This window comes from Nerophis ophidion, linkage group LG22 (genome assembly GCF_033978795.1).
Source record: "Nerophis ophidion isolate RoL-2023_Sa linkage group LG22, RoL_Noph_v1.0, whole genome shotgun sequence".
In the NCBI taxonomy this organism is placed as follows: Eukaryota; Metazoa; Chordata; class Actinopteri; order Syngnathiformes; family Syngnathidae; genus Nerophis; species Nerophis ophidion.
In genome coordinates, this window is record NC_084632.1 from 4,659,329 (window position 1) to 4,686,754 (window position 27,426).

The 27,426-nt window shown below is 37.2% G+C and overlaps 1 long non-coding RNA gene across 1 annotated transcript; it reads right to left on the bottom strand.

Moving 5' to 3' along the window:
- Positions 1-5,306: 5,306 nt before the first annotated feature.
- LOC133540467 (uncharacterized) lies at positions 5,307-13,415 on the bottom strand. The gene is made up of 3 exons (XR_009803641.1): positions 13,300-13,415; positions 10,275-10,355; positions 5,307-5,364 (listed from the first exon to the last, which is right to left on the bottom strand). It is a non-coding gene; the product is annotated as an uncharacterized LOC133540467 (long non-coding RNA).
- Positions 13,416-27,426: the final 14,011 nt, after the last annotated feature.

Consider the following 27,426-nt stretch of genomic DNA (forward strand, 5'->3'; position numbering starts at 1 on the left):
TTTCTACATGTACACTTATACGTGTATGTATATATGTATGTACACATATAGATGTGTATCTACATGTACACATATGTATATATATGTATGTCTACATATATATGTACTGTAAGTATACCTGTATGTACACATATAGATGTATATATATACTGTATATATGTGTATGTATATATATATATATATATATATATAGAAAGGGAATAAGCGGTAGAAAATGGATGGATGGATATATATATATATATATATACATATATATGTATGTATATCTGTGTGTAGACATACAATAGATGTACAGAAATATCTATACCTGCATGTACACATATATATGTATGTATATCTGCAAGTACACCTATAGGTGTATGTATATATGTATGTATACATATAGATGTATGTATATCTGCATGTACACATATAAGTGTATGTATATCTGTATGTACACATATAGATGTATGTATAGATATAGATGTATAGATGTAGATGCATGTATATAGATGTATGTATTTATGTATATAGATGTATGTATTTATGTATATAGATGTATGTATTTATGTATATAGATGTATGTATTTATGTATATAGATGTATGTATTTATGTATGTAGATGTATGTATTTATGTATATAGATGTATGTATGTATGTATATAGATGTATGTAGAGTAAGCGGTGTGGATCTGAAGGCACTTCCTTGGCAAGACGTAGTTCCACGACGGCGGGACCTGTGTGAGGACAAAGACTTTAAGTAAAGTCTGGGGTGATGGATGATGATGATGATGTGAAGAATGATGATGAAGACGAGGATGAAGTGGACTAATCGGCTCCACAAACCGTGACTCAAGCGTGAATCACGGCGAGGCTCTTCAAACGTGACGAGTGGACGTTGGACAGATTGTTCCCAAGAGGCCGCCTCATTATGTGATTCATTCGAGAGCCAATTTTCTCATCAGCGCCGATAAATAATATCTGAGGACGACGCGGAGGAAAGTGTGGCGATGAAGTCTGAGGCAGCAATCACTGCTGCCTCATTGGCAGCTCCAGAGTCCTCATGGAGTCATGCTGGACTCTGGACTCCTTCTTCACACTCACTCACTCATCATCATCCTCCCTGACTGGAACAACTTCCACTGCTGGAATGTGAGAACTTGTCCTGCTGTGGACCTGCTCGCCTCAAGACAAACAACGTCCACTACAGTGGACATTTGGGTTCCACATTACCCGCCCAAATGTGTTGGACTACATCAACATTGAAGTGTCCACTACAGTGGACATTTGAGTTTTACATTAAAAAATGTGTGACTAAATAGACTGAATATAAGCGTTATACTGAATCATATTGTATACATATTCTGTATATACCACTGTACTGTATCATATGATATACATTACATGTATATACCACTGTATAATATTACATACACTACATGTATATACCACTGAATCATATTATATACATAGTCTGTATATCCCACTGTATCATATTATATAAATATTTTGTATTTACCACTGTATCATATTATACACATATTCTGTACATACAGCTGTATCATATTATATACATATCCTGTACATATCACTGTACAGTATCATATTATGTACATACCACTGTACTGTATTATATTATATACATATTCTGTACATACCACTGTACTGTTTGATAATATATATATATATATATATATATATATATATATATATATACACCACTGTACTGTATTATATACATATGTATATACCACTGTACTGTATCATATGCAAATTCTGTATATACCTCTACTGTATCATATATACATATTCTGTATACATCTCTAATGTATCATATATACATAATCTGTATACATCTCTACTCTATCATATTATATACATATTCTGTTTACATCTCTACTGTATGTATACTGTATGTATACACCACTGCACTGTATCATATTATATACATATTCTGTATATACCACTTTACTGTGTCATATTATATAAATATTCTGTACATACCACCGTACTGTATCATATTATATTCATATTCTGTTTATACCACTTTACTGTGTCATATTATATAAATATTCTGTACATACCACCGTACTGTATCATATTGTATACATATTCTGTTTACATCTCTACTGTATCATATTATATACATATGTATACACCACTGCACTGTATCATATTATATACATATTCTGTATATACCACTTTACTGTGTCATATTATATCAATATTCTGTACATACCACCGTACTGTATCATATTATATTCATATTCTGTTTATACCACTTTACTGTGTCATATTATATAAATATTCTGTACATACCACCGTACTGTATCATATTATATACATATTCTGTTTATATCTCTACTGTATCATATTATATACATATGTATACACCACTGCACTGTATCCTATTATATACATATTCTCTATATACCACTATACTGTGTCATATCATATAAATATTCTGTACATACCACCGTACTGTATCATATTATATTCATATTCTGTTTATACCACTTTACTGTGTCATATTATATAAATATTCTGTACATACCACCGTAGTGTATCATATTATATACATATTCTGTTTACATCTCTACTGTATCATATTATAGACATATGTATACACCACTGCACTGTATCATATTATATACATATTCTGTATATACCACTTTACTGTGTCATATTATATAAATATTCTGTACATACCACCGTACTGTATCATATTATATTCATATTCTGTTTATACCACTTTACTGTGTCATATTATATAAATATTCTGTACATACCACCGTACTGTATCATATTATATACATATTCTGTTTATATCTCTACTGTATCATATTATATACATATGTATACACCACTGCACTGTATCCTATTATATACATATTCTGTATATACCACTATACTGTGTCATATCATATAAATATTCTGTACATACCACCGTACTGTATCATATTATATTCATATTCTGTTTATACCACTTTACTGTGTCATATTATATAAATATTCTGTACATACCACCGTACTGTATCATATTATATACATATTATGTTTACATCTCTACTGTATCATATTATATACATATGTATACACCACTGCACTGTATCATATTATATACATATTCTGTATATACCACTTTACTGTGTCATATTATATAAATATTCTGTACATACCACCGTACTGTATCATATTATATTCATATTCTGTTTATACATCTACTGCAGTGGTTCTCAGCCTTTTTTCAGTGATGTACCCCCTGTGAACATGTTTTTAATTCAAGTACCCCCTAATCAGAGCAAAGTGTTTTTGGTTGAAAAAAAGAGATAAAGAAGTAAAATACAGCACTATGTCATCAGTTTATGATTTATTAAATTGTATAACAGTGCGAAATATTGCTCATTTGTAGTGGTCTTTCTTCAACTATTTGGGAAAAAAGATATAAAACTAACAAAAAACTTGTGGAAAAATAAACAAGTGATTCAATTATAAATAAATATTTCTCCACATAGAAGTAATCATCAACTTAAACTTTGGGGATTGTAATAGAGATCCATCTGGATTCATGTACTTCAATCTTTAATTAATTTCTTCACAAAAAAAAAATCTTTAACATCAATATTTATGGAACATGTCCACAAAAAATCTAGCTGTCAAGACTGAATATTACATTGTTGTTGTTTTTTTTCACAGTTTATGAACTCACATTCATATTGCGTTGAAGTATTATTCAATAAATATATTTATAAAGGATTTTTGAATTGTTGCTATTTTTAGAATATTTTTAAAAAAACCTCAAGTAACCCTTGGCATACCTTCAAGTACGCGTAACCCCATTTGAGAACCACTGCTCTACTGTATCATATATTCATATTCTGTATATACCTCTACTGTATCATATTCAAATCATTGTATTCCGTTTATATTTACATCTAACACAATTTCCCAACTCATATGGAAACGGGGTTTGTACACATTCTGAATATATCTCTACTGTATCATATTATATACATATTCTGTATACACCACTGTACTGTATCTCATTACATACATATCCTGTATATTCCACTGTATTATATTATATACATATTCTGTATGTACCTCTACTGTATCATATTATATACACATTCTGAATATACCACTATACTGTATCAAATTATATACATATTCTATATATATCTGAAAAAAGTTCATTAGCTGGCGTCACTAACGTTAGCCCTTGTTAGTGTGATGGCGTAGAGGATTGTTAATGTGAAACATGAGTCACATGCACATACATGTTACATACATGTTACGCACATGTTGCATACATGTTGCGCACATGTTGCATACATGTTACGCACATGTTGCATACATGTTACGCACATGTTGCATACATGTTACGCACATGTTGCATACATGTTACACACATGTTGCATACATGTTACACACATGTTGCATACATGTTGCACACATGTTACGCACATGTTGCACACGTTACGCACATGTCGCATACATGTTACGCACATGTCGCATACATGTTACACACATGTCGCATACATGTTACACACATGTCGCATACATGTTACACACATGTCGCATACATGTTACACACATGTCGCATACATGTTACACACATGTCGCATACATGTTACACACATGTCGCATACATGTTACACACATGTCGCATACATGTTGCACACATGTCGCATACATGTTACACACGTCGCATACATGTTACACACATGTTGCATACATGTTACACACATGTTGCATACATGTTACACACATGTTGCATACATGTTACACACATGTTGCATACATGTTACACACATGTTGCATACATGTTACACACATGTTGCATACATGTTACACACATGTTGCATACATGTTACACACCTGTTGCATACATGTTGCATACATGTTGCACACATGTTGCATACATGTTACACACATGTTGCATACATGTTACAGACAAGTTGCATACATGTTACACACATGTTGCATACATGTTACAGACATGTTGCATACATGTTACACACATGTTGCATACATGTTACACACATATTGCATACATGTTGCACACATGTTGCATACATGTTGCACACATGTTGCACACGTTACATAAATGTTCCATACATGCACATACATGTTACACACATGTTGGATACATGTTACACACATGTTGCATACATGTTACACTCACATGTTACATACATGTTACATACATTTTACACATGTTGCATACATGTTACACTCACATGTTACATACATTTTACACATGTTGCATACATGTTACATACATGTTACATACATGTTGCACTCACATGTTTTGGGTCTATGAGGGCGTGCAGAGAGGACTCATGGCTAACCGTGTCAGCAACCTGGCACATCTTTTATAGTCTGGAAAGGAAAAGACAAAGGTTGTTCACAAAGTAAGATGACAGCATAATTGTTTTGTTTTTATCGGCCAACTCATATTCTAAAAATGAAACCAATTCATTTTAATTCGCAGTTAGAGAAATGTGCTTAGTCAGCTATAAAGTGAATATGTGGCACATTCATCTTTTATTCACATTTGAGCCTCACAACTAGGGTTGTCCCAATCCCATATTTGGATCGGATCGGGCGCCGATATTTGCCAAAAAATGCGTATTGCCAATCCAGATCCAGTTTAAAAAAAAAATCTCACATTCCTAACAGAAGTTACAAGCAGTTTTGTCTCGGTTTTTTCCTAGGGGGCGCTGGAGCGCAATTTTGACTTTTGGGGTTTGGTTTTTTATTAGATGGCAATTTTCGCCAGTCCTGATGTGTGTGTAAAATTTGGTGAGTTTTGAAGCATGTTAAGGGGGTCAAATTGCAGATCAGCGTTTCTGGATGTTGTTGATAAATGGCTTTCGCTTTGCATAATAGAGCTTTAACGTGCACTTTGAAGCATTTTAAGGGGGTCAAATTACAGCTCAAAGAGGCAAAAATGACATTTTTTAGGAAACTTTGCGCAGGGGTTCTTTGAAGGCGCCTAAAATCAAAACCGGAGCAGTAATCAAAACTTTGTTGGATAGTTTTAATCAAAATGGTTCAATCTCTTTCCTGTGGGGGTTTGAAGCCGAAACGACAAACTCACTCGGAGGAGTTTACGTTTGAAAAAGGTGACGGGTGTTTACAAAACTTTTATTTTGAAGGGGTAATTTTTAACTTCCTGTTGATTTTTGCCGAAGGATGTCAATCATCTAAATATAGGTCTAAGTGAGACCTACATAGAAGTTTTTGTTTGATGTCTTTCCGGCATTGCTACTGGAAGTTACAAGCAATTTTGTTTGTGTTTTCTTCCTAGGAGCAGTTTTTGCTGTGTTTTATTCAAAAATTGCGCATTTTTTAATTTTCGGGTTTAGTTTTTTCATTAGATCGCAATTTCTGCCAGTACGGATGTGTGTGCCAAGTTTGGTGAGTTTTGAAGCATTTTAAGGGGGTCAAATTACAGTTCAAAGAGGCAAAAATAGCATTTTTTGCGAAAATTTGTTATTGAAGGGGTTTTTGCCAACTTTTTGTTGATTTTTGCCCGTGAAAGTAAAATTATGAATTGTAGGTCTAAGTCAGTTCTACATAGAAGTTTTTGTTTCATGTCTCTACGACATTCCTAACGGAAGTTATGAGCAGTCTGTTGTTGTTTTTTTTCCTAGGGGGCGCTAGCGCGCAATTTTTATTTTTGGGGTTTGGTTGCTTAATAAGTTGGGAAGATTTGCTATACCGACGTGTGTGTCAAATTTGGTGAGTTTTGAAGCATGTTAAGGGGGTCAAATTACAGTGTGTAGGTGCGGAATAATAATAAAACACAGCAGTTTCAATAGGGTCCTTGGCCCATGGCAAAAGGACTCCACAGGAGTCCTTTTGCCATGGGCCAAGGACCCTAAAAAAAACACTTTAAATTTCAAAGTCAAATTCTGGCAACTACACTGACAGTTTTTACTGTAAAAAAAACATTGTGGTAGCATTTTGCCATTTACAGTAATACACTGTAAAATCTACAGCCTTTGGTAAAACAAAAACCTGACACCTCAGTTGAAAAAATTGCACCACAAAAAAATAAATGTTCTATTTACAGTGGGGGGAAAAGCAGTCAATTTTACAGTAAAATTCTGCCGATTTAACTGAATTTTTTACTGTAAAAAAAACCCCAGCAATACGGTTTCTCCCTCTTACAGTAATATGCTGTAAAAAACTGAATTTTACAGTCAAATTTTGGCAACTATGCTGACAGTTTTTACTGTAAAAAAAATAGTGGTACCATATGCCATTTACCGTAATACACTAAAATTTACAGTTTTTGGTTAAAAAATTACAAACTGACATTGACATCCCAGTTGAAAAAATTGTACCACAAAAAAATAAATATTCTATTTACAGTGGGGGGAAAACAGTACATTTTACAGTAAAATTCTGTCAATTTAACTGAATTTTTTACTGTGAAAACACCCCAGCAATACGGTTTCTCCCTTTTACAGTAATATGCTGTAAAAAACTGAATTTTACAGTCAAATTCTGGCAACTATGCTGACAGTTTTTACTGTAAAAAAATAGTGGTAACATTTGCCATTTACCGTACTACATTAAAATTTACAGTTTTTGGTAAAAAAAAAAACCTGACATCTCAGTTGAAAAAATTGCACCACAAAAAAATAAATATTCTATTTACAGTGGGGGGAAAAACAATCAATTTTACAGTAAAATTCTGCCAATTTAACTGAATTTTTTACTGTGAAAACCCCCCAGCAATACAGTTTGTCCCTTTTACAGTAATATGCTGTAAAAAACTGAATTTTACAGTCAAATTCTGGCAACTATGCTGACAGTTTTTACTGTAAAAAAAATAGTGGTACCATATGCCATTTACCGTAATACACTAAAATTTACAGTTTTTGGTTAAAAAATACAAACTGACACCCCAGTTGAAAAAATTGTACCACAAAAAAATAAATGTTCTATTTACAGCTGGGGGAAAAACAGTCAATTTTACAGTAAAATTCCGTCGATTTAACTGAATTTTTTACTGTGAAAACCCCCAGCAATACAGTTTGTCCCTTTTACAGTAATATGCTGTAAAAAACTGAATTTTACAGTCAAATTCTGGCAACTATGCTGACAGTTTTTACTGTAAAAAAAATAGTGGTACCATATGCCATTTACCGTAATACACTAAAATTTACAGTTTTTGGTTAAAAAATACAAACTGACACCCCAGTTGAAAAAATTGTACCACAAAAAAATAAATGTTCTATTTACAGTGGGGGGGAAAACAGTCAATTTTACAGTAAAATTCTGTCGATTTAACTGAATTTTTTACTGTGAAAAACCCCCAGCAATACGGTTTCTCCCTTTTACAGTAATATGCTGTAAAAAACTGAATTTTACAGTCAAATTCTGGCAACTATGCTGACAGTTTTTACTGTAAAAAAATAGTGGTACCATTTGTCATAATACACTAAAATCTACAGTTTTGGGTAAAAAAAATTACAAACTGACACCCCAGTTGAAAAAATTGTACCACAAAAAAATAAATGTTCTATTTACAGTGGGGGGGAAAACAATCAATTTTACGGTAAAATTCTGCCAATTTAACTGAATTTTTTTACTGTGAAAACCCCCCAGCAATACAGTTTGTCCCTTTTACAGTAATATGCTGTAAAAAACTGAATTTTACAGTCAAATTCTGGCAACTATGCTGACAGTTTTTACTGTAAAAAAAATAGTGGTACCATATGCCATTTACCGTAATACACTAAAATTTACAGTTTTCGGTTAAAAAATTACAAACTGACACCCCAGTTGAAAAAATTGTACCACAAAAAAATAAATATTCTATTTACAGTGGGGGGAAAAACAATCAATTTTACAGTAAAATTCTGCCAATTTAACTGATTTTTTTTACTGTGAAAACCCCCCAGCAATACGGTTTCTCCCTTTTACAGTAATATGCTGTAAAAAACTGAATTTTACAGTCAAATTCTGGAAACTATGCTGACAGTTTTTACTGTAAAAAAAATAGTGGTACCATTTGCCATAATACACTGTAAAATCTACAGTTTTTGGTAAAACAAAAACCTGACACCTCAGTTGAAAAAATTGCACCACAAAAAATAAATGTTCTATTTACAGTGGGGGGAAAAGCAGTCGATTTTACAGTAAAATTCTGTGGATTTTACTGAATTTTTTACTGTGAAAACCCCCCCAGCAATACGGTTTCTCCCTTTTACAGTAATATGCCATAAAAAACTGAATTTTACAGTCAAATTCTGGAAAATATGCTGACAGTTTTTACTGTAAAAAAAATAGTGCTACCATTTGCCATAATACACTGTAAAATCTACAGTTTTTGGTTAAAAAAAAATACAAACTGACACGCAAGTTGAAAAAATTGTACCACAAAAAATGTATTTTATATTTACAGTTGGGGGCAAAAAACAGTCAATTTTACAGTAAAATTCTACCGATTTAACAGTTTTTTTTTTTACTGTAAAAACCCCCACAGCAATACGGTTTCTCCCATTTAGAGAAGTGAAGTGAATTACATTTATATAGCGCTTTTCTCTAGTGACTCAAAGGGCTTCACATAGTGAAACCCAATATCTAAGTTACATTTAAACCAGTGTGGGTGGCACTGGGAGCAGGTGGGTAAAGTGTCTTGCCCAAGGACACAACGGCAGTGACTAGGATGGCAGAAGCAGGAATTGAACCTGCAACCCTCAAGTTGCTGGCACGGCCACTCTACCAACCGAGCTATGCCGTAATATGCTGTAAAAAAAACTGTGAATTTCACAGTCAAATTCCAGCAACTTGGTCCTGCGATGAGGTGGCGACTTGTTCAGGTTGTACCCCGCCTTCCTCCTGATTGTAGCTGAGATAGGCACAAGCGCCCCCTGCCACACCAAAGGGAATAAGCGGTAGAAAATAGATGGATGGATGGATGGATTCCAGCAACTTTTTTTTTTTTACTGTTAAAACTACACTTTAAAAATAATTAAAATGTACATGTTACATTAAAATAAATGTAATAATGGAATGTAGCGTAACAATGTCACTCACAGTTAAAAGGGGCCTCAAATATAAAAATGAGTTTGACACACCTGATATTTTATATTGACTTTGAAAATGAAAACTATCCAAATCCATTCGAAGATTCGCTTGTTTACCCACCAAATGTTTGGGCCGCTAAAGCGAAGGTGTTGAACGGAAGGCTTGAAATGGTGGTTTTGCTTTAGACCGGCAGTAGAAATACTGAATTGTTTGTCGTGTGAATGTGTGGGTGTGCTACATACACGCTGGTCGGGAACAATCCCGGGTGTTGTGGTAAAGTCTGTCAAAGCCAGTCCTGCATTCCGATGAGAACTTGACTGGTCCTGCTTGGGAGAAAGAACAAACAAACAAACAAACAAAAGCTCTCATCAGCCAAAAATACAAATAGTTTCTCCACAACTCATGATTCCATCATGAATCAGAATCGATTCCCACCTGCTGGTGACAACCATTCATCAAGCTCATAAAAAATGTATAGTTAATTGTTTAAATAAATAAATAAAAATAAATAAATAAAAATAAAATAATAATAGACATATACAAATAAAATAATAAATAAAATCAAGAAATCAAATTAAATAAAAATAAATTAATAAATAAAATAAAAAAATACAATAGTTCATCATGCAGTGAGTTGAATGATGCGGACACGTTTGTTACTGGATACTTTGTAATACACTTCTACCTTGAAAACTTAGTATGTGTACACTACAAAAAAAAAAGGATTTCAGGCAAATATTCTTAATTACCAGAATTTTGAAAAAATATGAAAAGAAAAACAACTTTAGAATTTAGGGCTAATAAGATTAAATAAGCATTTTTTTTTATATTTGTAAAATATATGAATATTACTATTAAAAAAACTATGATTTTAGCTTAATAAAGACATAGTTATCTGTATAGATAAAATATAAATTACAAGAGTTCACGATGCACTCAGTTGAAGGATGCGGACACGTTTGTTACTGGATCATTTTCAATGCAGTTTTACCTGGAAAACTTAGTATGCATACATTACAAAAAAAGTATCTCATGCAAATATTCTTGATTACCAGAATTTGAAAAAATATTACAAGAAAAAAAAAACTTCGAATTTAGTGCTAATACGATTAAATAAGTGTATGTTTTTTATTCTACTTTTATATTTCTAAAATATATAAATATTACTACGGAAAATCTGTATGATTTTAGCCGAATAAAGTCAGTGATCTGTAGAGATAAAAAAAAAAAATGACGACAATAGTTCACGATGCAGTAAGTCGAATGATGCGGACACGTTTGTTACTGGATACTTTGTAATACACTTCTACCTTGAAAACTTAGTATGTGTACACTACAAAAAAAGTATCTCATGCAAATACTCTTAAATACCAGGATTTTCCCTCCACGGAGTAAGCATCCGACGGTCGGTGGCGGCCAGTGGGAGGAGACAAGAGAGTCCACAGCTGCAGGAAGAACGACGCAAACTCTTTGCTCATTTCTACGGTAAGAGCCGAATTCAAACAAGGAAACACCGGCTGTGTTTGTGTTGCTAAAGGCGGCCGCGATCCACCGTTTGCCACCTACATCTTTTACATCTTTCTTCTTTGACGTCTCCATTATTCATTGAAAAAATTGCAAAAGATTCAGCAGCACAGATGTCCAGAATACTGTTTAATTATGCGATTAAAGCAGACGACTTATAGCTGTGAACGGTCTGTGAACACTTTGCGGTAAATTTAAAATTGTAATTTAGTAAACTAAACCGGCCGTATTGGCATTTGTTGCAATGTTAATATTTCATCTTTGATATATAAACTATTAGACTGTGTGGTCGCTAGTAGTGGCTTTCAGTAGGCCTTTAAAAACAGAGTAAAAAATGTTTAAAATCCAATTTAAAAAGGTGGGTTTAGGCCAGGGGTGCGCATTACGTGGATCGCGAGCTACCAGTCGACCGCGGGGGGTGTGTCCGTCGATCTCCAGCCAGGCTTTTAAAAAAAATAGACCTAAAAATGAGTGATCATCAATCTTCACCAAGACGTCACTTAAATGACATTCACGGTACCGGAGGGTCTTGTGAGATGACGCTGGCTGCTGCAAGATCATTATTATGAAAATATGACCGAGAGGAAGGCGAGAAACACTTTTTATTTCAACAGACTCTCGCGCCCTACCTTCCGTCAAAACTCTAAAGGCCGACTGCACATTTCCTATCTTCACAATAAAAGCCCTGCTTCATGCTGCCTGCGCTAACTAAATACAGAGTCTCGGAAAACTGGCGCGCACAAGCGATCCCTCAGAAAGCTGGCGTGCACATCACTTGTGCACGCCAGCTTTCTGAGACTCTTATTTTGTTAGCGCAGGCAGCATGAAGCAGGGCTTTTATTGTGAAGATAGGAAATGTGCAGTCGGCCTTTAGAGTTTTGACGGAAGGGACGGCGCGAAAGTCTGTTGAAATAAAATGTGTTTCTCGCCTTCCTCTCGGTCATTTTTTCATAATAATGAACTGGCAGCAGCCAGCGTCATCTCACAAGACCCTCGGGTGCCGTGAATGTCAATCAAGCAAGCTACGGAATTTGCCGCCAATGTTTTTCTTGTAAAGTGTATGGAAGCTGGATGAATTAGATGCCAAAAACCAACCACTTTCATGTGGTATTGTACAGAAAGGACAACTTTTTTTCCTCCTCCATTTGAAAATGTGGGCGTTGTCATCATTACTGTCTGATTCCAATCAATGCAAGTCATCAGAATCAGGTAATACACCAACTTATATTCTTGTCTTCGTGAAAGAAAGACATCTGTATGTGTTACACATGCTTGTATTATCATTAAACACATTTAACTCGTTTACAAAAATGTCTCTTTCATAAATAAATAAATATAAATGAGGTAGATCCCCTCGAGTTGGTCAATTGAAAAGTAGCTCGCCTGCAGAAAAAGTGTGGGCACCCCTGGTTTAGGCATCATAAAAAGATGTCTACTAGAAGTCTAGGATGTCGCCATGGTTACTACTTTTTATTTGACACGGCGCGAGCACGCCTGATCAATAATCACTCTATCAAGAAAAGTAATAAAGCATATTTGAGTTGCATGCAATTTGGTGAATAAAACTGCTGATGAAGGCAGAATAATATCCGGGTGATTGACAGAAATGCCAGTGAAATGTTGTCATTGTGCGGAGAAGGAACATCAGTTTGGGAGAATAACACACACCTGTCCACAAACATTATTTTCACCGACCCCGGCAGATAAATATAGCAAGTAAGTGCATGAAGAATGAAAACTCACCATCATTTTCTCCATAGACTTTGTTGTGTGACTATCAAAAAGTCATTAGTCACTGAGAGTGGAAAGCAGGTCTGACACGCTAAGTCCAAGCATGCAACAGGAAGTATTTATTGCTGTCACTCCGCCCACACACCTGTAGCCACGCCCACTACCCCAGGTGACAAGTGAGAGACAAATCCCTTCCTCTACATTCCGGCCCCTAATTATTATAAGATAAATAATTACTTAACAATAGTAGCCGCACGGAAATATTCAATGTAAAAAATACTTATACTTTAGGTCAGGGGTCGGCAACCCAAAATGTTGAAACTGGACCAAAAATACAAAAACAAACATGTCTGGAGGCGCACAAAAAATAAAATCCATATTACATACAGATAGTGTGTCATGAGATAGAAATTGAATTAAGAGGACTTAAAGGAAACTAAATGAGCTCAACTATAGCTACAAATGAGGCATAGTGATGCAATATGTACATATATCCATCCATTTTTCCGCCGCTTATTCCCTTTGGGGTTGCGGGGGGCGCTGGTGCCTATCTTAGCTACCATCGGACGGAAGGCAGCGTACACCCTGGACAAGTCGCCACCTCATCGCAGAATATGTACATAAAGGTAGCCTAAATAGCACGTTAGCATCGATTAGCTTGCAGTCATACATTGATTAGCACTCCACACAAGTCAATAACATCACCAAAACTCACCTTTCTGCATTCATGCACAAGCTTAAAAGTTTGGTGGACAAAATGAGAGGGAAAAAGAAGTGGCATAAAACCATACTTGCCAACTTTGAGATCTTCGTTTTCGGGGGACGGGGTCAGGGGGCGTTGTTGAGAGGGGAGGAGTATATTTACAGCTAGATTCACCAAGTCAAGTATTCCATATATATATATATATATATCATCCATCCATTTTCTACTGCTTATTCCCTTTTGGGGTGGCGGGGGGCGCTGGCGCCTATCTCAGCTACAATCGGGCGGAAGGCGGGGTACACCCTGGACAAGTCGCCACCTCATCGCAGAATATGTACATACAGCTAGGCTAAATAGCATGTTAGCATCGATTAGGTTGCAGTCATACAGTGTTTAGCACTTCACACAAGTCAATAACATCAACAAAACTCACATTTCTGTATTCATGCACAAGCTTAAAAGTTTGGTGGACAAAATGAGAGGGAAAAAGAAGTGGCATAAAACCATACTTGCCAACTTTTAGACCTTCGATTTCGGGGGACGGGATCAGGGGGCGTTGTTGAGAGGGGAGGAGTATATTTACAGCTAGATTCACCAAGTCAAGTATTCCATATATATATATATATATCCATCCATCCATTTTCTACTGCTTATTCCCTTTTGGGGTGGCAGGGGGCGCTGGCGCCTATCTCAGCTACAATCGGGCGGAAGGCGGGGTACACCCTGGACAAGTCGCCACCTCATCGCAGAATATGTACATACAGCTAGGCTAAATAGCATGTTAGCATCGATTAGCTTGCAGTCATACAGTGATTAGCACTCCACACAAGTCAATAACATCAACAAAACTCACATTTCTGCATTCATGCACAAGCTTAAAAGTTTGGTGGACAAAATGAGAGGGAAAAAGAAGTGGCATAAAACCATACTTGCCAACTTTGAGACCTCCGATTTCGGGGGACGGGGTCAGGGGGCGTTGTTGAGAGGGGAGGAGTATATTTACAGCTAGATTCACCAAGTCAAGTATTCCATATATATATATATATATATATCCATCCATCCATTTTCTACTGCTTATTCCCTTTTGGGGTGGCGGGGGGCGCTGGCGCCTATCTCAGCTACAATCGAGGGGGAAGGCGGGGTACACCCCGGACAAGTCGCCACCTCATCGCAGAATATGTACATACAGCTAGGCTAAATAGCATGTTAGCATCAATTAGCTTGCAGTCATACAGTGATTAGAACTCCACACAAGTCAATAACATCACCAAAACTCACCTTTCTGCATTCATGCACAAGCTTAAAAGTTTGGTGCACAAAATGAGAGGGAAAAAGAAGTGGCATAAAACCATACTTGCCAACTTTGAGACCTTCGATTACGGGGGACGGGGTCAGGGGGCGTTGTTGAGAGGGGAGGAGTATATTTACAGCTAGATTCACCAAGTCAAGTATTTCATATATATATATATATATATATATATATATATATATATATATATATATATATATGTATGTATATATATAAGAAATACTTGACTTTTAGTTAATTCTAGCCATATATATATATATATATATTTTATTATATTAACATAATATTATATTATTATATTCCAACACGTCATCTGTTGTGTTGTTGTGAACGACATCATGGATATAACGTCAATGTACAAACAATCATGCACACACACAACACAAGTTGTGTTGTTGTGAACGACATCATGGATGTAACATCAATGTAAAAACATATAACACACGTCATCTGTTGTGTTGTTGTGAACGACATCATGGATGAAAAATGAAAACATGCAATGTGTCAGGATTAAAAAGGTGTAAAAAAAAACCTTCTAGAAGCGACACTAAGAAGAGAACTCGTCACATCCCTCACACACAAAAGACCCGTAACCCAGCAGTGGAGAATCCAAAGTAAAAAAAACAAAAAAAAAAACATGTTCTCGCTAAACGTGTTCAATCACCCGTGTGGCGGATAAAAAGCCTCGAGTTTGACAATAAATAAAAAAGTGAACTCTATGTTTCCAATTTCTTACCTGTGAAGTGTTGAATGAATTTCCTTTTCTTGTTTGCATCTCGAGGAACCACCTCTGAAAGGGAAAGTCAGCGTTAGTTTTTGATATCGTTGCAGGCTTTGGGACGATACGGGTGTGTGTGGGTGTTTACATATATCAATATGATGGATGAATAATATAATTTGATATTAAAAGTATGTGAAAGTTTGACTCCTACCTTGTTTACTTTTGTGACTTGTTTTATTATCAATCAGAAATATCAAGCAGCTAAAATGCGCCAATTTGGAGTGTTTGACATTTTCCCATCATGCCCTGTATGGACTTAATTGGGTGTAATTAAACAATTTTTATTATGGTGTTTGGACTTGTTTTTTATATATATTATCACCAAAGTTAACTGAGCAGGTTGTTGTGTGTGACTGTGTGTGTTGACCTTTATGTTAGTTGCATTTCTTTTTTGCACCATGACTAGGGAAGGTTGTTTGGATTGTAGTTTTTTTTGTGTGTGCCCTAGTGTGTGAATGTTGTCTGTTGGCCCTGTGATGAGGTGGCAACTTGTCCAGGGTGTACCCCGCCTTCCGCCCGAATGCACCTCAGAATGGCTCTCACAAAATTATGTTAGATCCACTAAGGACTGGACTCTCACACTATTATGTTAGATCCACTATGGACTGGACTCTCACTATTATGTTAGATCCACTACGGACTGGACTCTCATTATTATGTTAGATCCACTATGGACTGGACTCTCACATTATTATGTTAGATCCTCTCTGGACTGGACTCTCACTATTATGTTAGATCCACTATGGACTGGACTCTCTCACTATTATGTTAGATCCACTACGGACTGGACTCTCACACTATTATGCTAAATCCACTATGGACTGGACTCTCACACTATTATGTTAGATCCACTATGGACTGGACTCTCACACTATTGTGTTAGATCCACTATGGACTGGACTCTCACACTATTATGTTAGATCCACTATGGACTGGACTCTCACACTATTATGTTAGATCCACTATGGACTGGACTCTCACTATTATGTTAGATCCACTATGGACTGGACTCTCACTATTATGTTAGATCCACTATGGACTGGACTCTCACACTATTATGTTAGATCCACTATGGACTGGACTCTCACTATTATGTTAGATCCACTATGGACTGGACTCACACTATTATGTTAGATCCACTATGGACTGGACTCTCACCATTATGTTGGATCCACTATGGACTGGACTCTCACACTATTATGTTAGATCCACTATGGACTGGACTCTCACACGATTATGCTAAATCCACTATGGACTGGACTCTCACTATTATGTTAGATCCACTACAGACTGGACTCTCACACTATTATGTTAGATCCACTATGGACTGGACTCTCACTATTATGTTAGATCCACCATGGACTGGACTCTCACTATTATGTTAGATCCACTATGGACTGGACTCTCTCACTTTTATGTTAGATCCACTATGGACTGGACTCTCACACTATTATGTCAGATCCACTATGGACTGGACTCTCACACTATTATGTTAGATCCACTATGGACTGGACTCTCACACTATTATGTTAGATCCACTATGGACTGGACTCTGACTATTATGCTAGATCCACTCGACGTCCATTGCACCGGTCCTCTCCAAGGTTTCTCATTGTCCCATTGGATTGAGTTTTTCCTTTGCCCTGATGTGGGATCTGAACCGAGGATGTCGTTGTGGCTTGTGCAGCCATTTGAGACACTCGTGATTCAGGGCTACGTAAGTAAACATTGATTGATTGATATCAAACACTGAGTTAGTCATCTTTGGATTTTAGTGGTACTTAATAATTATATCTAATCTACTTAGACTTTGGTCAGACTGATTAGAAAAATAAGCACTAATATGTTGCGCTGAAATAAACTAAATGAATAATGAATGTTTCTAAAAATGAGTCAAAATGACAATCCAGCTTCACCACTCGAGTCATAATTTTTGCGCTTCTCAATGACTTTTAGCGTGATATTGTCACCACTGCCTCCCGTGGTGGAAAAGGTGTACTACATCTGATATTTATTTAGTGATCCAATAGTTAACATTCGGTTAGTCCACCAGGATTCATTAGTCCACATGACCGCTCCTTGACCTCGGGGGCACAGGAGGATTTCAGCGGTTCACATTCAACAGGGAGGGAGCGAGCCACGGACTTCTGTTTTGTTTTTGTTTTACGATCAATAAAAGCAGATTACAAAAGCTCCGAGTTGCTTGCGGAATCTTGCTTGACGTTTGGTCCGAACAAGAGTTGGACTCTGCAGCAAGGTGCATCATTGTGTCCGAGTCCTGGACCGTGGTCAGGTCTCTCGTGGCGCAGACTAACAGGCTGAAAGGGATTACTGATGGGGACTGTAATGCTCATCAGAGTAAGTCGGTGCAGGAACTCACACTTTGGGAACTTACTGTGACTACGTTCTGGCGGGGGAGCGGGATTAAACATATGCAGACCACACTTTATTGGAGAGGCTAATAAAAAACACGGACACTTGTTGGATAAAGTCCAGCATATTCTGGAATGTCAACAGATAGACAAACCCCGTTTCCATATGAGTTGGGAAATTGTGTTAGATGTAAATATAAACAGAATACAATGATTTGCAAATAATAATTAACTTAGGATTTCATGGCTGCAACACGTGCCAAAGTAGTTGGGAAAGGGCATGTTCACCACTGTGTTACATCACTGTGGAGAGACCGAGCCGGCGGCAGGATAGGACAGACAGCGGTCCTACCCGAGATGGCGGCCAGGAGGCGGAGCGGCGGGGCGCACTTGCAGCAATCCGAGTCAGGTGTGTAAACGACACACCTGACTGGCAGCTCAGGTGCCCAAATTGTACTGTAAAATTGCAGCTTTTTTTTTAAAATTTTACTATAAAAACAGCAATACCATTTTTCCTTTTTTTTTTTTTTTTACTGTAGTAAAATGTGGTGCCGTTTTGGCATTTACAGTAATACATCGACAAATCTACACTTGTTCATTTGCAGTAAAAAACAAAACAAAAAACTGGCAGCTCCGGTGGACAAATTCTACTGCAAAATTTCAGCTTTTTTTCCATTTACGGTAAAAAAACAAATGTAAAATTTACAGTAAAATTCTGATGACTCAGTTGCCTTTTTTTACTATAAAACAGCAATACCGTTTTACCTTTTTTTTTTACTGTAATAAAATGTGGTACCGTTTTGGCATTTACAGTAATACATCGACAAATCTACACTTGTTCATTTGCAGTAAAAACAAACTGGCAGCTCAGGTGCCCAAATTTTACCGCAAAATTTAATTTTTTGTTTATTTACAGCAAAAAAACAAATGTAAAAATTACAGTAAATTTCTGACCACTCAGTTGCCCTTTTTACTATAAAAACAGCAATACTGTTTTACCTTTTTTTTTACTGCAATAAACTGTGACGCCTTTTTGGCATTTACAGTAATACATCAACAAATCTACACTTGTTCATTTGCAGTAAAAACACAACAAAAAACTGGCAGCTCAGGTGCCCAAATTCTACTGTAAAATTGCAGCTTTTTTTGTCATTTACAGTAAAAAAACAAATGTAAATATTACAGTAAAATTATGGCCACTGAGTTGCCTTTTTAAAAAAAAAAATTTACTATAAAAACAGCAATACAATTTTTCGTTCTTTTTTTTTACTGTAATAAAATGTGGTGCTGTTTTGGCATTTACAGTAATACACCGACAAATCTACACTTGTTCATTTGCAGTAAAAAACAAAACAAAAAACTGGCAGCTCCGGTGGCCAAATTCTACTGCAAAATTTTAACTTTTTTTCAATTTACGGTAAAAAAACAAATGTAAAATTTACAGTAAAATTCTGATGACTCAGTTACCTTTTTTTTTACTATAAAACAGCAACACCGTTTTACCTTTTTTTTTTTACTGTAATAAAATGTGGTGCCATTTTGGCATTTACAGTAATACACCGACAAATCTACACTTGTTCATTTGCAGTAAAAAACAAAACAAAAAACTGGCAGCTCCGGTGGCCAAATTCTACTGCAAAATTTTAACTTTTTTTCAATTTACGGTAAAAAAACAAATGTAAAATTTACAGTAAAATTCTGATGACTCAGTTGCCTTTTTTTTACTATAAAACAGCAACACCGTTTTACCTTTTTTTTTTTACTGTAATAAAATGTGGTGCCATTTTGGCATTTACAGTAATACATCGACAAATCTACACTTGTTCATTTGCAGTAAAAACACAACAAAAAACTGGCAGCTCAGGTGCCAAAATTTTACTGTAAAATGTCAGCTTTTTTTTTCATTTACAGTAAAAAAAAACAAATGTAAATTTTACAGTAAAATTATGGCCAATGAGTTGCCTTTTTTTTTTTTTACTATAAAAACAGCAATACCATTTTTCCTTATTTTTTTACTGCAATAAACTGTGTCGCCGTTTTGGCATTTACAGTAATACACCGACAAATCTACACTTGTTCATTTGCAGTAAAAACACAACAAAAAACTGGCAGCTCAGGTGCCAAATTGTACTGTAAAATTGCCGCTTTTTTAAAAATTTACAGTAAAAAAAAAATAAAAAAAATTTTTACAGTAAAATTCTGACCACTTGGTTGCCTTTTTTACTATAAAAACAGCAATACCGTTTTACCTTTTTTTACTGCAATAAAATGTGACGCCTTTTTGGCATTTACAGTAATACATCGACAAATCTACACTTGTTCATGTGCAGTAAAAAACAATACAAAAAACTGGCAGCTCAGGTGCCCAAATTGCACTGTAAAATTGCAGTTTTTTTAAAATTTACAGCAAAAAAAACAAATGTAAAATTTACAGTAAAATTCTGACCACTCAGTTGCCTTTTTTACTATTAAAACCAAAATACCATTTTACCTTCTTTTTTTTACTGCAATAAACTGTGATGCCTTTTTGGCATTTACAGTAATACATCGACAAATCTACACTTGTTCATTTGCAGTAAAAAACACAACAAAAAACTGGCAGCTCAGGTGCTCAAATTCTACTGCAAAATGTCAGCTTTTTTTCCATTTACAGTAAAAAAACAAATGTAATTTTTACAGTAAAATCCTAGCCACTGGTACACCCTGGACAAGTCGCCACCTCATACACTACGGTATTTTAATGTTGGTCACCATGGTAACGAGTGTGTTCTGAGGTGGCCAAAAAGTCAAAAGAACCATTGGATCCATGACAGAAGCACTTTAAGTTTGACAATACAGTGTATTTGTTGCCTCATTCCTGTGAGAATCCTGCGAGCGACTACAGCGTAACCCTATTTTATCTGCATGGACATTATCAGGTGGGGGTTGTTCGGAGATGTTGTGAAAATAAAAAGGTGAGGACGACCATGACAGCTGTCTCGCCGCACAACCAAACCAGGGATTAAGCTTCCATCATCACAACGCTGAGAACAAATCTTATCAGCTTACCTAGGAGTTGAGCGCCGTAGAGAGGACTTCCTGCTGGGGACCACCTCGGGTCCCGCGGGGGACCCAGGAGCCCGCCGGGCCTGACCTGCAAGAGGATGTCCAGCAACAAGGTCCTCCTCTCCCGCCGCTGGACCTCCTGGCCGTCTGGGCACATGTCGGCAGAGGCGAGGAGCAGCAGGAGGACGACCAGGAGGAGGTGACTTTTCCTCTCCACTTGCATGATCTGGTGCAGGGAATACACTGTGATACTGGACTATGATGTCTACCTCTAAACCACTGTGATACAGGACTATACTGTCTACCTCCAAACCACTGTGATACAGGACTATACTGTCTACCTCTAAACCACTGTGATACTGGACTATACTGTCTACCTCCAAACCACTGTGATACAGGACTATACTGTCTACCTCTAAACCACTGTGATACAGGACTATACTGTCTACCTCCAAACCACTGTGATACAGGACTATACTGTCTACCTCTAAACCACTGTGATACAGGACTATACTGTCTACCTTCAAACCACTGTGATACTGAACTATACTGTCTACCTCTAAACCACTGTGATACAGGACTATACTGTCTACCTCTAAACCACTGTGATACAGGACTATACTGTCTACCTTCAAACCACTGTGATACTGAACTATACTGTCTACCTCTAAACCACTGTGATACAGGACTATACTGTCTACCTCTAAACCACTGTGATACAGGACTATACTGTCTATCTCTAAACCACTGTGATACTGAACTATACTGTCTACCTCCAAACCACTGTGATACAGGACTATACTGTCTATCTCTAAACCACTGTGATACAGGACTATACTGTCTACCTCCAAACCACTGTGATACAGGACTATACTGTCTACCTCTAAACCACTGTGATACAGGACTATACTGTCTACCTCTAAACCACTGTGATACAGGACTATACTGTCTACCTCCAAACCACTGTGATACAGGACTATACTGTCTACCTCCAAACCACTGTGATACAGGACTATACTGTCTACCTCTAAACCACTGTGATACAGGACTATACTGTCTACCTTCAAACCACTGTGATACTGAACTATACTGTCTACCTCTAAACCACTGTGATACAGGACTATACTGTCTACCTCTAAACCACTGTGATACAGGACTATACTGTCTACCTTCAAACCACTGTGATACTGAACTATACTGTCTACCTCTAAACCACTGTGATACAGGACTATACTGTCTACCTCTAAACCACTGTGATACAGGACTATACTGTCTATCTCTAAACCACTGTGATACTGAACTATACTGTCTACCTCCAAACCACTGTGATACAGGACTATACTGTCTACCTCTAAACCACTGTGATACTGAACTATACTGTCTACCTCTAAACCACTGTGATACAGGACTATACTGTCTATCTCTAAACCACTGTGATACAGGACTATACTGTCTATCTTCAAACCACTGTGATACAGGACTATGATGTCTACCTCCAAACCACTGTGATACTGGACTATACTGTCTACCTCTAAACCACTGTGATACAGGACTATGATGTCTACCTCCAAACCACTGTGATACTGGAGTATGATGTCTACCTCCAAACCACTGCGATACTGGACTATGATGTCTACCTCTAAACCACTGTGATACAGGACTATACTGTCTATCTTCAAACCACTGTGATACAGGACTATACTGTCTACCTCTAAACCACTGTGATACAGGACTATACTGTCTACCTCCAAACCACTGTGATACTGGACTATGATGTCTACCTCCAAACCACTGTGATACTGAACTATACTGTCTACCTCTAAACCACTGTGATACAGGACTATACTGTCTACCTCCAAACCACTGTGATACAGGACTATACTGTCTACCTCCAAACCACTGTGATACTGAACTATACTGTCTACCTCTAAACCACTGTGATACAGGACTATACTGTCTACCTCCAAACCACTGTGATACTGGACTATGATGTCTACCTCCAAACCACTGTGATACTGGACTATGATGTCTACCTCCAAACCACTGTGATACTGGACTATACTGTCTACCTCCAAACCACTGTGATACAGGACTATACTGTCTACCTCTAAACCACTGTGATACAGGACTATACTGTCTACCTCCAAACCACTGTGATACAGGACTATACTGTCTACCTCCAAACCACTGTGATACAGGACTATACTGTCTACCTCTAAACCACTGTGATACAGGACTATACTGTCTATCTCTAAACCACTGTGATACAGGACTATACTGTCTACCTCTAAACCACTGTGATACAGGACTATACTGTCTATCTCTAAACCACTGTGATACAGGACTATACTGTCTATCTTCAAACCACTGTGATACAGGACTATACTGTCTATCTCTAAACCACTGTGATACAGGACTATACTGTCTACCTCTAAACCACTGTGATACAGGACTATACTGTCTACCTCTAAACCACTGTGATACAGGACTATACTGTCTATCTCTAAACCACTGTGATACAGGACTATACTGTCTATCTTCAAACCACTGTGATACAGGACTATACTGTCTATCTCTAAACCACTGTGATACAGGACTATACTGTCTACCTCTAAACCACTGTGATACAGGACTATACTGTCTACCTCTAAACCACTGTGATACAGGACTATACTGTCTATCTCTAAACCACTGTGATACAGGACTATACTGTCTATCTTCAAACCACTGTGATACAGGACTATACTGTCTATCTCTAAACCACTGTGATACAGGACTATACTGTCTACCTCTAAACCACTGTGATACAGGACTATACTGTCTACCTCCAAACCACTGTGATACAGGACTATACTGTCTACCTCTAAACCACTGTGATACAGGACTATACTGTCTACCTTCAAACCACTGTGATACAGAACTATACTGTCTACCTCTAAACCACTGTGATACAGGACTATACTGTCTACCTCTAAACCACTGTGATACAGGACTATACTGTCTACCTTCAAACCACTGTGATACTGAACTATACTGTCTACCTCTAAACCACTGTGATACAGGACTATACTGTCTACCTCTAAACCACTGTGATACAGGACTATACTGTCTATCTCTAAACCACTGTGATACTGAACTATACTGTCTACCTCTAAACCACTGTGATACAGGACTATGATGTCTACCTCCAAACCACTGTGATACTGGAGTATGATGTCTACCTCCAAACCACTGCGATACTGGACTATGATGTCTACCTCTAAACCACTGTGATACAGGACTATACTGTCTATCTTCAAACCACTGTGATACAGGACTATACTGTCTACCTCTAAACCACTGTGATACAGGACTATACTGTCTACCTCCAAACCACTGTGATACTGGACTATGATGTCTACCTCCAAACCACTGTGATACTGAACTATACTGTCTACCTCTAAACCACTGTGATACAGGACTATACTGTCTACCTCCAAACCACTGTGATACAGGACTATACTGTCTACCTCCAAACCACTGTGATACTGAACTATACTGTCTACCTCTAAACCACTGTGATACAGGACTATACTGTCTACCTCCAAACCACTGTGATACTGGACTATGATGTCTACCTCCAAACCACTGTGATACTGGACTATGATGTCTACCTCCAAACCACTGTGATACTGGACTATACTGTCTACCTCCAAACCACTGTGATACAGGACTATACTGTCTACCTCTAAACCACTGTGATACAGGACTATACTGTCTACCTCCAAACCACTGTGATACAGGACTATACTGTCTACCTCCAAACCACTGTGATACAGGACTATACTGTCTACCTCTAAACCACTGTGATACAGGACTATACTGTCTATCTCTAAACCACTGTGATACAGGACTATACTGTCTACCTCTAAACCACTGTGATTCAGGACTATACTGTCTATCTCTAAACCACTGTGATACAGGACTATACTGTCTATCTTCAAACCACTGTGATACAGGACTATACTGTCTATCTCTAAACCACTGTGATACAGGACTATACTGTCTACCTCTAAACCACTGTGATACAGGACTATACTGTCTACCTCCAAACATCTGTGATACAGGACTATACTGTCCACCTCCAAACCACTGTGATACAGGACTATACTGTCTACCTCTAAACCACTGTGATACAGGACTATACTGTCTACCTCCAAACCACTGTGATACAGGACTATACTGTCTATCTTCAAACCACTGTGATACAGGACTATACTGTCTATCTCCAAACCACTGTGATACAGGACTATACTGTCTACCTCCAAACCACTGTGATACAGGACTATACTGTCTACCTCCAAACCACTGTGATACAGGACTATACTGTCTACCTCCAAACCACTGTGATACAGGACTATACTGTCTACCTCCAAACCACTGTGATACAGGACTATACTGTCTATCTTCAAACCACTGTGATACAGGACTATACTGTCTATCTTCAAACCACTGTGATACAGGACTATACTGTCTACCTCCAAACACTGTGATACAGGACTATACTGTCTACCTCCAAACCACTGTGATACAGGATTATACTGTCTACCTCTAAACCACTGTGATACAGGACTATACTGTCTATCTCTAAACCACTGTGATACAGGACTATACTGTCTACCTCCAAACCACTGTGATACAGGACTATACTGTCTATCTCTAAACCACTGTGATACAGGACTATACTGTCTATCTCTAAACCACTGTGATACAGGACTATACTGTCTACCTCCAAACCACTGTGATACAGGACTATACTGTCTATCTCTAAACCACTGTGATACAGGACTATACTGTCTATCTTCAAACCACTGTGATACAGGACTATACTGTCTATCTCTAAACCACTGTGATACAGGACTATACCGTCTATCTTCAAACCACTGTGATACAGGACTATACTGTCTACCTCCAAACACTGTGATACAGGACTATACTGTCTACCTCCAAACCACTGTGATACAGGATTATACTGTCTACCTCTAAACCACTGTGATACAGGACTATACTGTCTATCTCTAAACCACTGTGATACAGGACTATACTGTCTACCTCCAAACCACTGTGATACAGGACTATACTGTCTATCTCTAAACCACTGTGATACAGGACTATACTGTCTATCTCTAAACCACTGTGATACAGGACTATACTGTCTACCTCCAAACCACTGTGATACAGGACTATACTGTCTATCTCTAAACCACTGTGATACAGGACTATACTGTCTATCTTCAAACCACTGTGATACAGGACTATACTGTCAATCTCTAAACCACTGGGATACAGGACTATACTGTCTACCTCTAAACCACTGTGATACAGGACTATACTGTCTATCTCTAAACCACTGTGATACAGGACTATACTGTCTATCTCTAAACCACTGTGATACAGGACTATACTGTCTATCTCTAAACCACTGTGATACAGGACTATACTGTCTATCTTCAAACCACTGTGATACATGACTATACTGTCTATCTTCAAACCACTGTGATACAGGACTATACTGTCTATCTTCAAACCACTGTGATACAGGACTATACTGTCTATCTCCAAACCACTGTGATACAGGACTATACTGTCTATCTCTAAACCACTGTGATACAGGACTATACTGTCTACCTCTAAACCACTGTGATACAGGACTATACTGTCTATCTCTAAACCACTGTGATACAGGACTATACTGTCTATCTCTAAACCACTGTGATACAGGTCTATACTGTCTACCTCCAAACCACTGTGATACAGGACTATACTGTCTACCTCCAAACCACTGTGATACAGGACTATACTGTCTACCACTAAACCACTGTGATACAGGACTATACTGTCTACCTCCAAACCACTGTGATACAGGACTATACTGTCTACCTCCAAACCA